The sequence below is a fragment of the Bison bison genome, unplaced genomic scaffold (assembly GCF_000754665.1).
Source record: "Bison bison bison isolate TAMUID 2011002044 unplaced genomic scaffold, Bison_UMD1.0 scf7180017864300, whole genome shotgun sequence".
Lineage (NCBI taxonomy): Eukaryota > Metazoa > Chordata > Mammalia > Artiodactyla > Bovidae > Bison > Bison bison.
The window spans coordinates 3,254,325-3,270,640 of NW_011494872.1; positions in this window are offsets into that span (position 1 = coordinate 3,254,325).

Consider the following 16,316-nt stretch of genomic DNA (forward strand, 5'->3'; position numbering starts at 1 on the left):
CAAGCTGGTTTTAGAAAAGGCAGAGGAACCAGAGATCAAATTGCCAACATCCGCTGCATCATCGAAAAAGCAAGAGAGTTCCAGAAAAACATCTATTTCTGCTTTATGGACTATGCCAAAGCCTTTGACTGTGTGGATCACAATAAACTGTGGAAAATTCTGAAAGAGATGGGAATACCAGACCACCTGACTTGCCTCTGAGAAATCTTTATGCAGGTCAGGAAGCAACAGTTAGAACTGGACATGGAACAACAGACTGGTTCCACATAGGAAAAGGAGTACGTCAAGGCTGTATATTGTCACCCTGCTTATTTAACTTATATGCAGAGTGCATCATGAGAAACGCTGGGCTGGAAGAAGCACAAGCTGGAATCAAGAGTGCCAGGAGAAATATCAATAACCTCAGATATGCAGATGACATCACCCTTATGGCAGAAAGTGAAGAGGAACTAAAAAGCCTCTTGATGAAAGTGAAAGTGGAAAGTGAAAAATTGGCTTAAAGCTCAACATTCAGAAAATGAAGATCATGGCATCTGGTCCCATCACTTCATGGCAAATGGATGGGGAAACAGTGGAAACAGTGTCAGACTTCATTTTGCGGGGCTCCAAAATCACTGTAGATGGTGACTACAGCCATGAAATTAAAAGACGCTTACTCCTTGGAAGAAAAGTTATGACCAACCTAGATAGCATATTCAAAAGCAGAGACATTACTTAGCCAACAAAGTAGTCAAGGCTATGGTTTTTCCTGTGGTCATGTATGGATGTGAAAATTGGACTGTGAAGAAAGCTGAGTGCCAAAGAATTGATGCTTTTGAACTGTGCTGTTGGAGAAGACTCCTGAGAGTCCCTTGGAATGCAAGGAGATCCAACCAGTCCATTCTGAAGGAGATCAGCCCTGGGATTTCTTTGGAAGGAGTGATGCTGAAGCTGAAACTCCAGTACTTTGGCCACTTCATGAGAAGAGTTGACTCACTGGAAAAGACCCTGATGCTGGGAGGGATTGGAGGCAGGAAGAGAAGGGGATGACAGAGGATGAGATGGCTGGATGGCATCACGGACTCGATGGACGTGAGTCTGACTGAACTCCGGGAGTTGGTGATGGACAGAGAGGCCTGGCATGCTGCGATTCATGGGGTCGCAAAGGGTCAGACATGACTGAGCGACTGAACTGAACTGATGACAACCTACAAGACCTTCTAGAACTAACACCCAAAAAAGATGTCCTTTTCATCATAGGGGACAGGAACCCAAAAATAGGACGTCAAGAGATACCTATAGTAACAGGCAAGTTCGGCCTTGGAAGGAATGAAGCAGGGCAAAGGCTAATAGAGTTTTGCCAAGAGAACACACTGGTCATAGCAAGCAAGCTCTTCCAACAACACAAGCAATGACTCTACATATGGACATCATCAGATGGTCATACCAAAATCAGATTGATTATATTCTTTGCAGCTGAAGATGGAGAAGCTCTATACAGTCAGCAAAAACAGGACCAGCACATGGCTATAACTCAGACATTAACTCCTTATTGTGACATTCAAACTTAAATTGAAGAAAGTAGGGAAAACCATTAGACCATTCAGGTATGACCTAAATCAAATCCCTAATAAATAGATTCAAAGGATTAGATATGATAGAGTGCCTGAAGGAGAATTGACAGAGGTTCATGACATTGTACATGACACAGCAGTCAAGACCATCTTCAAGAAAAAGAAATGCAAAAAGGGAAAATGGTTGTCTGAGGAGGCCTTACAAATAGCTGAGAGAAGAAGAGAAGTGAAAGGCAAAGGAAAAAAGGAAGGATATAGCCATCTGAATACAGAGTTCCAAAGAATAGCAAGGAGAGATAAGAATAGCAAGGAGAGATCACTGCCTTCCTCAGTGATCAATGCAAAGAAATAGAGGAAAACAATAGATTGGGAAAGACTAGAGATCTCTTCAAGAAAATTAGAGATACCAAGGGAATACTTCATGCAAAGATGGGCACAATAAAGACAGAAATGGTATGGACCTAACAGAAGCAGGAGATATTAAGAAGAGCTGGCAAGAATACACAGAAAAATTATATTAAAAAAGTCTTTATGACCCAGATAATCATGATGGTGTGATCACTCACCTAGAGACAGACATCCTGGAATGCAAAGTCAAGTTGGCCTTAGGAAGCATCTTATGAACAAAGCTAGTGGAGGTGATGAAATTCCAGTTGAGCTATTTCAAGTCCTAAAAGATGATGCCATGAAAGTGCTGCACTCAAATGCCAGCACATTTGGAGAACTCAGCAGTGGCCACAGGAATAGAAAAGGTCAGTTTTCATTCCAATCCCAAAGAAAGGCAATGCCAAAGAATTCTCAAACTACCATACAGTTGCACTCTCACACGCTAGTAAAGTAGTGCTCAAAACTCTCTAAGCCAGGCTTCAACAGCAAATGAACCATGAACTTCCAGATGTTCAAGCTGGTTTTAGAAAAGGCAGAGAAACCAGAGATCAAATTGCCAACATCCGCTGGATCATTGAAAAAGCAAGAGTGTTCCAAAAAAACATCTACTTCTGCTTTATTGAATATGCCAAAGCCTTTGACTGTGTAGATTACAACAAACTGGAAAATTCTGAAAGAGATGGGAATACCAGACCACCTGACCTGCCTCCTGAGAAATCTGTATGCAGCTCAAGAAGCAACAGTTAAAACCGGACACAGAACAGCAGACTGGTTCCAAACTGGAAAAGGAGCATGTCAAGACTGTATATTTTCACCCTGCTTATTTAACTTATATGCAGAGTACATCATGCTAAATGCCAGGCTAGATGAAGCACAAGCTGGAATCAAGATTGCCAGGAGAAATATCAATAATCTCAGATATGCAGATCACACCACCCTTATGGCAGAAAGCAAAGAAGAACTAAGAGTCTCTTGATGAAAGTGAAAGAGGAGAGTGAAAAGCTGGCTTAAAACTCAACACTCAGAAAACGATGATCATGGCATCTGGTCCCATCACTTCATGGCAAATAGATGGGGAAACAATGGAAACAGTGGCTGACTTTATTTTTCTGGGCTCCAAAATCACTGCAGATGGTGACTGCAGCCATGAAATTAAAAGATGCTTGCTCCTTAGAAGAAAAGCTATGACCAACCTACACAGCATATTAAAAAGCACAGACATTACTTTGCCAACAAAGGTCCATCTAGTCAAAGCTATGGTTTTTCCAGGAGTCATGTACGGATGTGAGAATTAGACTACAAGGAAAGCTGAGTGCCAAAGAATTGATGCTTTTGAAGTGTGGTGTTGGAGAAGACTCTTGAGAGTCTCCTTGGCCTGCAAGGAGATCCAATCAGTCCCTCCTAAAGGAAATCAGTCCTGAATATTCATTGGAAGGACCGATGCTGAAGGTGAATCTCCAATACTTTGGCCACCTGATGCGAAGAAGTGACTCATTGGCAAGGACCCTTATGCTGGGAATGACTGAAGGCAGGCGGAGGAGGGGACAACAGAGGATGAGATGGTTGGATGGCATCACTGCCTTGATGGATACGAGTTCGCATAAGCTCTGGGAGATGGTGAAGGACAGGGAGGCCTGGCATGCTGCAGTCCATGGGACTGCAAAGAGTTGGGCATGAGTGAACGACTGAACTCCACTCAACTGATTAGCAGGCGGGTTTTTTTACCACTAGTGCCATGAGGGATGCCTAATACACACACACACATGTATATATATAACTGAATCACTTTTCTGTACAGCAGAAATTATCACAACATTGTAAATCAATTATCCTTCAATCAAATAAATTTTAAAACTTCATGGTACCTGTTTCCTTTTTCAAAATGTGACTAGGAAAGCATTTTATTTGCATGTGTGACTCACACACTCTTTCTACTATGCAGCCTTGTAGTACAGCATTGGAAATAAGGGCTGAAGTAAATGTACCTAGATTTAAATCAGACTACCAGTGCCCCAGCCATATGACCTTGGGCAAGTTACAGGGACAATCTGTGCTTTCAGTTGTCTTTTATCTAAAATGTGAGTGATAAAATATCCCCACTCTCATAGGGCTGTGCAAGGATTAAGTGGACAGAGCCTGGTACAAAACAAGTAAGACTTGATTGTGTTATTTCTCACTGCAGAATCCAGAAGAATGAGAGAAATTTCTCTGCGTGAAGAATCTCTCAAGTTAAAGTCAGGAATGTGCTGAAGTGATGCTCCTCGTCTCCCCCTTCCCCATCTTCCTCCAGCCAGTTTATTGTATTGAGAAGTCAAACCGTCCCTCTAAATATGGCACCTATTCAGGATTTGTTGATTCTCTAATTAGGTATGTTTGACCCTCCATAGCTCCATCCAGTTCTCTGAGGAGTCCAAAGCAATTAGACAAACACTGCAGGTGTTTCTTTTCTGTGAGCACACTTAATTTTCTCATATACATGGATCTGACTTTAGCGAGATTAAGAACTTGTTTCTGACACCCCTGAAACCATGGGACATAGTCCAAAAATAGCATTAATAATGAGTTCTGTTGAGCTTTTGCTACGTATAAAGTATCACCGCTAAAGGCTTTATGTGATTTTTTTTCATTTAAATTTACACCATTATTGCAAAGTAAAAAAAATAATAATAATAAAAAGAAAAAAAAATTACACCATTGTTCACTGAAGTGGGTCTTATATCTTCTCCATCTTATGGTGAAAAGGATCTCAGAAAGATTGAGGAATTCCCCAGTGGTCCAGTGGTTAAAAACTCCATGCTTCCAATGCAGAGGTCTTGGGTTTGATCCCTGGTCGGGGAAGATCATGCGTGCTGCATGGCATGGCCAAAAGCAAAATCAGTAATTGCCCAAATTTTCATAGTTAGTGGTGGGCAAGGACTGATTCTTGCCCAAGTCTGTCTGTGGATGGGTACTTCCATGGGGTCATTTTATTTCTCAGACAACTGTCCATAGCTTTTGTTGTTACTCAGTTGCTAAGTTGTGTCTGACTCTTTGTGATCCCATAAAATGTCAGCAGGTCTGCATAGCACAAATCACAGTCCTGTGGAGAAAAACAAATGCTCTCATTTTACGGCAAAGATATCACATTCATGAAAATGGAATACTTATTAGGATCATCACATTGTTTCTGCCTGAGCATGACTTCAGAAATTATTTTCAGCATCTCCTGTAGCCCATTCGGGGTGATGTTTTTGAGGGAAAATCTGTATCTCACTCATCTCAGCTGTCACATCACATAACCCAACACTGAGCACATAGTTAGTGCCTGGTTAATGATTGCTCAGTGAATAAGTGTGTGATTACATGTGCTACCAGCCAGAGCTTTTCAGCTGAACCTCAGAACACAAAAATGTTTTGAGTATTTACTCAGTTCTCCTAACGTAACAAGTACCTTTCTAAGAGAAGCTGATTCACATCATACAATGGTACAATGGGTGCTTTAGGACATTAGGGTTTAATTCCCATTTGGAATCCCATGGAGGACCTTCCTCAGATTAAGGCATAGTCTTTGAGGGCCACCTTGACGTCAGCCAATGGTAATAAACTGGGACAAATGTGACTCATAGCCTATTTTTATAGGACCTCTGAGCTAAGAATGCTTTTACATATTTAATGGTTTATTTTTTTTTAATGAATATGCAACAGACCATATGTGGCCTGTAATGCCTAAAATACTTACTTTCTGACTATTTGCAGACAAAATGTTGACTTCTGCTTGAGGTCAAAGTGGCTCTATACCCAAATGGAGTAGGACTACTTTACCTGGAAATATTTAGGAAGCCCAGATGGCACCGTGGTAAAAGTGTCCACCTGCCAATGCGGGGGATGCTGGTTCTACCCCTGGGTAGGGAAGATTCCCTGGAGGAGGAAATGGCAACCCACTCCAGTATTCTTGCCTGGAGAATCTCATGAACAGAGGAGCAGGGCATTCTACAGTCCATAGGGTCACATAGAATAGGACATGACTGAGCGACTAAGCATACACGCACACACTTTGATCTATGATCCCCAAACTGTCCCCTACCAATCTGTCTCCAGATGTAAAATTCTTATCTGCTTTCATTTGTACAAGAACACCAAAGTAACAGCCTGGCCACCTTCATCCCCTACCTAAAGCACCTGTGAAAAGACGCATGTCTTCCAGCAGCACAGCTTAGAGGCTGAGGGCTTTGGGGGGACCTGAGTTCCAATCTCACCTCTTATTAAGCATCACTTGTTGGATGAAAAACTGGAGCATGTCAATTAGTTTCCTCATTCACCAGCCATAAGGGCAACTTGTATGCTAAGTCACATTAGTCATGTCTGACTCTTTGTGATCCCATGGACTGTAGCCCACCAGGCTCCTCTGTCCATGGGATTCTTGAGGCAAGAATACTGGAGTGAGTGGTCCTTCCCTTCTCCAGGAGATCTTCCCAACCCAGGGATTGAACCTAGGTCTCCCACATGGCAGGCAGATTCTTTACCATCTCAGCCACCAGGGAAGCCCACATGACTTACTTACCTAGGATTGTCGAGCAAAGCAGTACACCAGTAAAGGAGTTCTGAAAAATGAGGAAAGTGTCTGGCTGAGTCAGAACTGAGGACATCCTGGTGCCAGGAGTCCCAGTGAGGCAGGGGGCCACATGGTCAAGAATCCGGAGGGTCCCCCACAGCAAAGGACAGAGCAAATCAGTGAGTCAGCAGCCAGGAAGCAAGTGGCAGTCAGAGCTTGCCAAGACAGAGCTCAGAGCAAATTTTAACAAAAAAAAAAAAACACAGTCAGGAAATAACCATGCAGCTAACGCAGAAGAGCAAGGCCGGAAAAGGCCGGGAGGTGAGGAGTCGGGTGCCTGGATGGAGAACAAACAAATGGGAATTGGCAGCGGAGGCAATTCAAGTGTAGCTTTGACGCTGCCAAGCAGCAGCCATAAGGGCATGGGGGTGAGTGGCATGAGTGTATGCGAGTGGCATCCCCTGGGTGACTGGCTTGGAGAGGTCATGACCGCAGGCTCAGAGGCCATGGGGCAGACTCTCTCCTGATGGTAACTTGGTCCCAGAGCTGATTCATTGATGACATGATCAGACTTGTATTTTAGAAAAGTCAGTTGGCCTCAGAAAAGATGGATGGATTCACTGGGGAGAAATTTGAAACAAAATAATTAATTCTCAGTGTAGCTTCTGAGGAAAGGCTATATCAAATCAAAACCATCTAACTGTGTGCACATTTCCCATTGGGTGCTTCCTACCTGGTTCCACTGTTCAACACATTGCTAGTGATCCCTGTCTACTTCAGGCTGGAAACCACTTTAATGGGTACCCTGGATTATCAGTCCTCTTCTGAATGTGATTCACTTCACTTATTCACTAACTTCTAGAAACACTGCATTGGGATTTGACAGCTACTGTATTTTTTCTTTTGTCATTTAGAATCAGGTTTATATTCTATTTCGGAAATGATAACCAAAAGAGTTTGTTTTTATGGAAATAATGAAGCAGAGGAGAATGTTTTACCATTTGTTAGTGGCATCTGCCAGTCTGCTTGGCAGCACATGACAGTAACTATCTTTCTTGCTTTATAGAAATGACAAACTTAAATATGACTTCATTTTCAAATGCATTGTGAGGAGAATGAGGTACATATCATGTGGATCACAAGCACCATAATGCAAAAGAGGTTACACCTGACTCTCTTAACACAGCTTCTGCAGACATCATTTACAGCAAGAAAAAGAAGGTATAGATATTGCCAAATGACACATGACAGCCAGCTGCTACTAGAGAAGTTGACTGTGTAATTCTGTGGCATTAGAGAAAGGAGTGGCTATCATGTGTGTGTGTGTGTGTGTTTGCGTGTGTGTGTGTGTGTGTGCACGCACACACTTATGTTGGAGGAAATAGTGGCAAGGTGATCAGAAAACAAAAGTAGCATCAAGGGCCCACAATTTATGCCACAGATAATCCCCAATTGCTCTTTTCCCCCAAGTAGTTTGTTAACTCCCAGAACTAAATCCCTGGAGAAGGCAATGGCAACCCACTCCAGTACTCTTGCCTGGAAAATCCCATGGACGGAGGAGCCTGGTAGGCTGCAGTCCATGGGATTGCTAAGAGTTGGACATGACTGAGTGACTTCACTTTCACTTTTCTCTTTCATGAATTAGAGAAGGAAATGGCAACCCACTCCAGTTTTCTTACCTGGAGAATCCCAGGGATGGGGGAGCCTGGTGGGCTGCCATCTATGGGGTCACACAGAGTCCGACATGACTGAAGTGACTTAGCAGCAGCAGTAGCAGCAGAACTAAATCCCAGCTCTTGAGAACTGACACTGAACAGTAACCATGAGTGCTGTTCACCAAGAATTTCTGGTTCTCTTTCCAAGCATGAGATAGGACAGGCATTTCCTGCCCCCTTAAGTTCAAAAAGCACCCATTTGACATACCTTGGTCAATGAAGCATTAAAAAGTGATCTGTATCATACGTGAGAAGAGGTTTCAAGAGCCAAGGGCTCTCTTATCCTCTTGGCACGGCAAGAAGGTGGTCACTCCATCAATCAGGATTTCTGAGTACCCACCAGGTTCCAAATGTCAAACAGGCAGACAGGCACCACAAACAGAAGTGAATATGAAGATTTTGTGGTAAAATTGGTCTGTTTTGACAAGTACTGACATTGGAGCCCTGACATAGAGTGCTACCATAGCTGATAAGCCTAAAATAGATGGCATGGCCAAGGGCTAGATGATGGACAACAAGCCTCTGGGTCCAGAACACTGGTCATCCATGTAATCAGGATTGTTGTTGTTCAGTCACTAAGTTGTCTGAATCTTTGTGACCCCATGGACCCCAGGACACCAGGATTCTCTGTTCTTCACTATCTCCTGGAGTTTGCTCAAACTCATGTCCATTGAGTTGGTGATACCATCCAACCATCTCATCCTCTGTCACCCACTTCTTCTCCCGCCCTCAATATTTCCCAGCTTCAGGGTCTTTTCCAGTGAGCCAGCTCTTTGCATCAGGTGGCCAAATTATTGGAGCTTCAGCTTCAGTATTAATCCTTCCAAAGAACATTCACGGTTGATTTCCTTTAGGATTGACTGGTTTGGTGTACTTTGCTGTGTTTTCTCAAAATTTTGGTAAAACTGTTACTAGTAAAAACATAACAGACAGAAAAAGTAGTTCTAGAGAAAAAGATTAGAAGCAGTATTAGTGGGATGTATTGATTACCAGTTGGAGGTCTTTCACAAGGCACCATAGAAAAAGATCTTGAAAACAATCAAGCCATTCGCAAACCACCATAAAAGAAAGGGAGGAATTGTTCAGAAATCTGGGAACCTTCAGTGTTAGAAGACACAGCTTTCTCTCTCCAGCAGGTGAAAGATGAAGCTAAAAGCTTTGAAGCACAAAAATTAATTGAGATTCTGCCTGTGGCAGTAGTGTATCTAGTGAGCTGGGTTTTGCCCCAACCCACATTCATATGTTAAAGTTCTCAACTCCAAGAACCTCAAAACGAATTCAACCCTAGTTTACACTGGAGTTTTGAAAGGTGATTAGGCTAAAATGAGGCCGTTAGAGTGGGGCCCTCATCCAGTAAAATTAGTGTCCTTATAAGAAGAGGAAGATGCAGAAGCCAAGGGTGCTGAGGGAAGAGGCCAGGAGAGGACACAGTGAGAAGGCAGCCTCGTGAGCCAAGGACAGAGGCCAAAGGAGAAACCACACCTGAGGCACCTCGACTGAGGCGTCCAGCCTCCAGATAGTGCAGAAATAAAGTTCTGTCCTTAAGCCCCCCAGTCTCAGGTATGGGGCTATAGAAGTCCTAGCCAACTAACACAGAGTACATGGCCAGCATGCTGCTGAATGAAACAAGGTGTTTCCATAAAAACCAGTAAATGCTCTCAATTGGACCAGCTATCAGACAGCCCAAAGTTCTAACAGTTGTCACCTACAAACTGGCACTTGCCATCTACCTCTACAAGGATTAAATCATGTGCTGCTGTAGCCGCTGACCTTCAACACCCTCTGAAAGGATTTCAGGGTGGAGAGCAGAAATGAGGCACTCTGTGCTCTGGGGAAAACTGGCAGAACAGGTCTGTAGACAGATATTTTCAAGAACTGATTTTATTAGTCCAATTCTTGTATCTTCTCATATCTAGAAATGCCCTAAAATTCTTCATGGTGATGACTATTCCTTGTGACTACCAGGAATCTTCTGCAAAAAATATGTGGTTGATTGCATGTACTCCCCCTTCACCAAAATTGCGTATATCCTGACCTTCCCCCCTGCCTCTTTGAAGCAATTTCTCAAAGCTATCTGAAATGTTATCTCCCAAGCTACATTTAGCCCTCATTTCATCCCCCAAAAAACGTAACTTACAACTCTCACATTGTTCTTTTATCAGTCGATACAGTGAACAGAAAGAGAAAGGCATAGGAGTAAGACAGCTGAGAAATTAGGCACATCTAACAAATATGTGAAGGAAAGAATGGTGGGTGGGGATGCGTACAGCTGTTTGGAACCCTGCAGGTCAGATGATGTATTACTCAGTTTGGCAAGGAGCAGATGAAAGACACAAAGCCTTTAACTACAGGGAAAAGACAAGGAGGTGGTTTATGGCGACATAAGAGCAAAAGTATCAGTTAGGGATGATGAGGTTCTTAGAGATCAGCAGCAACAGGAAATCTACACCAAGCCAAGGCCCAAAGGACTGAAGGAGGGTTCCCCTGGCAAGATCCTTATGGGATCTGGAGCCACAGAGGAAAGGTTTCAAGACAGAACCCAGGGCCACAGAGCTAGGAACCCCTGCAATGAAAACAAGGTCAGGGATGGAGCTTAAGGATGGGGGTGATCATCCCAACCTCTCAAATTCTGCCCTCCAACTTCCTACCTCTGTGCTATGGTCTGAATGTTTATGTCCTCATAAAATTGGTGTGAGGTGACCTATGTCACATCTGATGGAGACAACTCACCCTCATCTCCCTCTGTCTCAGCTGCCCCAACTTCCAAATCATGAGTCCTCCCTCCATCTGATTTGGTCCCTGAGGCCCTACATTAAGCAGATTTGATGAACACATGTATCACACACAAAAAATCAGTTTTGATCATTTCAAGTCCCTGAGATATTTGGGGGTTGTGTGTTTTGACCCTACCCTAACCTGACCAATCCTGACTGGTCAGTGTAAACAGTGAGTTAACAGCTATAGTTGAGACTGTGTCATGGTAAGTTCTAAGGTAGAAACAATCACATCAGAATTCTTAAATCAATACCCCCATCAGGTGTCACTCTTTCGGGCCACACTAATTGTGGACCAGAAGGAGTTTGATTCAATTTTCTGCAACCCCCACGTCCTGCCCTTGGCCTCCCCAGAGTTTGGCTTAGGGGGCATGGTAATCTGAGTTAAACTCAATCAGATCAGATCAGATCAGTCACTCAGTCATGTCCGACTCTTTGCAACCCCATGAATCACAGCACGCCAGGCCTCCCTGTCCATCACCAACTCCCGGAGTTCACTCAGACTCACGTCCATCGAGTCAGTGATGCCATCCAGCCATCTCATCCTCTGTCGTCCCCTTCTCCTCTTGCCCCCAATCCCTTCCAGCATCAGAGTCTTTTCCAATGAGTCAACTCTTCGCATGAGGTGGCCAAAGTACTGGAGTCTCAGCTTCAGCATCATTCCTTCCAAAGAAATCCCAGGGCTGATCTCTAACAGCTAATAACAAGGGTTTCTTCCTCGTTTCATCAGACACAGTGAGCTCCTCCCAGGACTGTTCGTACATTTGTAGGCTGTGGGTACAACATAATGACTGGGACAGAGAAGGGCCTGTTTTCCTGAAGCCCACCTTCCAGCACGATGCAACCTCCAACTAAAACTCAACCACTTTAGCAGGGAGGTTGGAGAAATCTTCTCTAAAGTGATGACATTGAAAGTAAAATCAGAATGGCAGGGAGCCAGCCACCTGAAGACAAGGAAGGAGAACAATGTGTGACAAGGCCCTTGAGTGGGAGGAACTGGATGTGTCTGGGGAAACTTTGAAAGTCCAGAGCCGGGGCTGAACTGGGCAGTTGAAGGAACAGTAGCGAGAGGAACCTTTCAAGGGTGGGCAGTTTCAGATCACCGTGTGGCTTTACAAGTCACCATAATGGTTTCCCATGTGGCGTTAGTAGTAAAGAACCTGCCTGCCAACGTAGGAGAACTAAGAGATGGGAGTTTGATCCCTGGGTTGGGAAGATCCCCTGGAGAAGGAAATGGCAACCCACTCCATTATTCTTGCCTGGAGAATCCCATGGACAGAGGAGCCTGGTGGGTTACAATCCATAGGGTCGCAAAGGGTCTGACATGACTGAAGTGACTTCACTCACATATAGAGGTTTAGGGTTTATTTTAAACACAGTGCAAAGGCGAAAGAGGAGTTTAAGCAGAAGTTATGTTCTCTTATGAAGTTGGAAAAACCTCCCCCTAACTGACATGTGGAGGAGTTAAGAGGAGACAGTACGGGGACAGCTGGGACGGTACAAGCTCACAGTGATATAGAGAAGAGGGCAGCTTTGGGATGTTTTCATATGGATTTTGGCATCTCCGAATGTTCAGTTGAATGAAGAAATGAGAGAATCAAGAATAACTCTAAGATTTGGCTTCAGCAGCTGGATGAGGTTGCTGCCATTTCACCAAGTTGGGCTTGGTCTCCATCCAGGTTGCATTTAATTGTGGCCCTCAGTACTGTAACCCAGGATGGAGACTGCCTGGAGTTGTGATGGGAAGAGTGGGGGGAATATTTCTGAGATGCTGTGAGACAGTGCCTTCTAAGGAAAACAGAAAAGAAGAAAGGAAGGAAATAAAAAGAGGGAGAGAACGAGATTGATTCTTCTCACTTTGGCATGAAAGAAGGATCTCTTCGTGGCCTGAAGTTATCTGATCTTGAAGCTTTCGTCCTCCCAACAGATTCACTCCAAACCTACGGTGAAATCTTACCTTTGGCCCAGAGTTAGAAGCTAGGGGAAAGCCCTATTTCCCTTTAAGATTAGATCCAAACTATTAAAAGAAATGACTAAAGACAATTTGGGTGATACAAACAAACCTGAATGCTCGGTGAAGCTACAGCTTCCTCTGTAGAAGAATGAGGTAGAAGGCAGGAAGCTTTTATAAGCTTAACAAACAAGAAAGAGTAAATAATTGGCCAGGCCTACAGCTGCCAACTCACTTGCAATTTGAAGGCTTGGCCTTTGGGATCAGCTGCCTGGATGTCCTGCATTTCTGGTCTAGCAGAGCATTTACAGGGAAAGTGACCTAAGTTTCGGTTTGCTGACATGCCCCCGCCTCCCAGGCCTGAAAGTTATTTCAACACAACAGCTGCAGGACTTTTTCCTTAGGAGCCTTGGAGCATCTCTTTGACAGAACAAGCATTGAAGATGAAGGGCAGAGCATGAAACTTGTTTTTCCAGTTGAACGAGGCCTATCTTCCGCAATTTGTTGCCCCCAGCGTGACTGGGATCCTTTACAAATTCCTAGTCTGTCCCCTGGAGGCAGGAATGGGGGGTGAACCCAATACCCAAAGACACATTGAGTCACCAAGTCACTAATCCCATGAGTCTGCTGCTCCAATCTCCCTTCTTTCTCTCCCACGAGGTCTCCTTTCCTGGATGATGAGGCTGGCAATGCCCCTCATCCTACCCCAACGATGGTAGTATCTGGACTTTAAGTTCCAAAGAACCAGACATGCACTCTACACAGACACATTCTGGGTTAGAAGAGTGGGGTCTTTTCCTTACTTTAACCTTTTGGCCACTCAAATGAGTCCATGTCAAGGGCTTTCTCTCTGTAAACATCTATGCTAGCAGTAAGGGGCTTCCCTGGTGTTTCAGATAGTAAAGAATCTGCTTGCAATGCAAGAGATCCAGATTTGATCCCTGGGTCAGGAAAATCCCCTGGAGAAGGGAATGACTACCCACTCCAGTATTCTTGTCCGGAGAATGCTATGGACAGAGGAGCCTGGTGGACTACAGTCCATGAGGTCGCGAAGAGTTGACATGACTGAGCAGCTAACACTTTCGTATTTCATTTCAGTTCACTAGTAGTAAGAGCTCAGACCCTGGACACAGACCAAGAGTTTTTAGCTTTGCTGTTTACTATGTGAGTGAACTTGAGCATTCCTTTAAACTCTCTGAGTCTTAGTTCATGTGAAGATCAAGGGTGTCAACTTAAAAAAATGCACAACATGAGAGTTTCCAGGTAAGTTTTATTTGGGGGTAAAGGGAGGGCTGCAGCCTGGGAGACAGCACCTCAGATAGCTCTGAGAAACTGTTCCAAAGAGGCAGCAGGAAATCTCAGTATATGTGTGATTTCAGTGAAGGAGGAGTACATGCAATCAATCACATATTTTTCCAGAAGGTTTCTAACAATCTGAAGCTTTCTGCCAGTCATAAGGAACAGTCATCACCATAAAGGATTTCAGTGTTTTTCTAGATAAGAGGAGATACAAGAATTGAGCCAATGAATTTGGCTCCTAAAAATATCAAGCTATCTGAGGACTTCTCCTGCCAGTTTTTTGCCGAACCCAGAGCCTCACTCCTGCTCTCCATCCTGAGCTCCTTTCATGGGGTGTTGAAAATCAGCAGCTGCAGCAGCACATGATTTAATCCTTGTAGAGGTAGAGGGCAAGTGTTCATGGCAAGGGCCAATTTATAGTTGACAGAGCTTTAGAGGAATTTCTGGAGAGTGTGCATAGATGGTTATCAATAAATAACTCAATAAACATCTCTCTGTGTATTTTTCTCTCAATGCAAAAATATTTAGCTTTCTTAGATGTTAAAAAAGAATTAAATTTGTGATTTCAAAAGCAACATATTTAAAAATTTTAAGGTATTCATCTGATCTAAAGTCTATCATTTTCCAGTATTAAAATTCTCAAATGCTCAGCTCATGCTATGCTTTACTATAACTGAGAGTTGCCTCTTTCATAGTTGCTGCCATTCCATTTAGCGGCCACTGTAAGTTCACTACAGGGTAGCGGTTTGCAGATTGTTCTTAATAACAATGCAGTCGAGTTTTTGAACCTGTGATTCATGAATAAGCTTGAAAACTAAATGACAAAAGATAAAACTGTAAATCATAGTACTAGAAGAGCAACTTGGGATAGTCAAACAGATGGAACCCAGACATCTAAGATTTGTGATCTTCTGGCTCCTAATTATTATTCTTAGCAGCAGAGAGAATTAAAAATAGTTGGATGTCTATGCTGAACAAAGAGGTAGCTTACACAAGATCTTTTTGGGTTAAAAATAGAAATGTAAATAAAAGCAAAGAAGTCACCAAATAGTTAAGACCAACTAGAGCAAAAATAGCCACTTCTGAGTTCAGCTGTTATTTGCAATAAGGTCCACTGATAGCCCCAGTCATTCTAAAAATGTCCCTTCATCTTATCCATTTTTCTCCTTAAAAGACAAAAAGGAAAGCAAAACAAAGCAAAAACAAAGAAACAGAGGAGACAAGTTATATAATCTAACTCTGGAAGGCTAACCATTTTTATTTCTTATTGCCACTTGAATTGGAAAGGAACACTCAGTCCTAGAACATGGTAATTCTTCTCGTGTTTTTCTGTCCACAACTACAAGTAGGAGATAATTCAGAGCCCTTGCCAATCAGAAAACACAGCAGAGCTGTACTCACTTCTCATTTGTTTTTGGCCATCACAGGCGTGCTCCTTGAACCTCAAACGTCCTGTCAGATCCTGGAAGCTTCACCCAGGCTTACCTAGAGTGCTTCTGAAAAGAAAGGCATCTGAGAAGGCTCCTCTTATTGTTCTGTGAACATGTCATAGTTAAGTTGACTTCTTAAAATACTCTCCACCCTTGTTTCTTAATGTGGCACCAAAATGTAATCCGTATGGAAGCCAAAACTGCAGACATGCTGAATCTGTGAATACTGAGGAAGTGGTTTCCTTAGCAATAACTGGCATGTGAAAGTCAAAACTTCCTCTCCCTCTCATGTGACCTTTTTCAAAGCAATTCAGCTCGAGGACAATAGAATTGAATTCCAGGCACCCACAGTGTTCATGAATTGCTAAGCAGTGATTCACCAAGCACCCAAATTACACTAGACAGCTTGAGCATTTTGTTAGCGGAATGGCTTAGTATTTAAATTTTTTCTCCTCACTCCTTACATCAGTTTTCCTCATTCCTCTTGCCCACAACTCAGAGATAATGCAGATAAACACAGTAGCCCCAATTAGTGATTAATATATGGACTTTAGACTGTTAGAAGTAGAACGTTATATTACCTATGATATTCATAACTACTTGCTCCCTTTGGATAACTTGGATATTAGATGGTTATAGAAAGGTTTGGTTGATAAATAAAGTCTACTATTTGCTC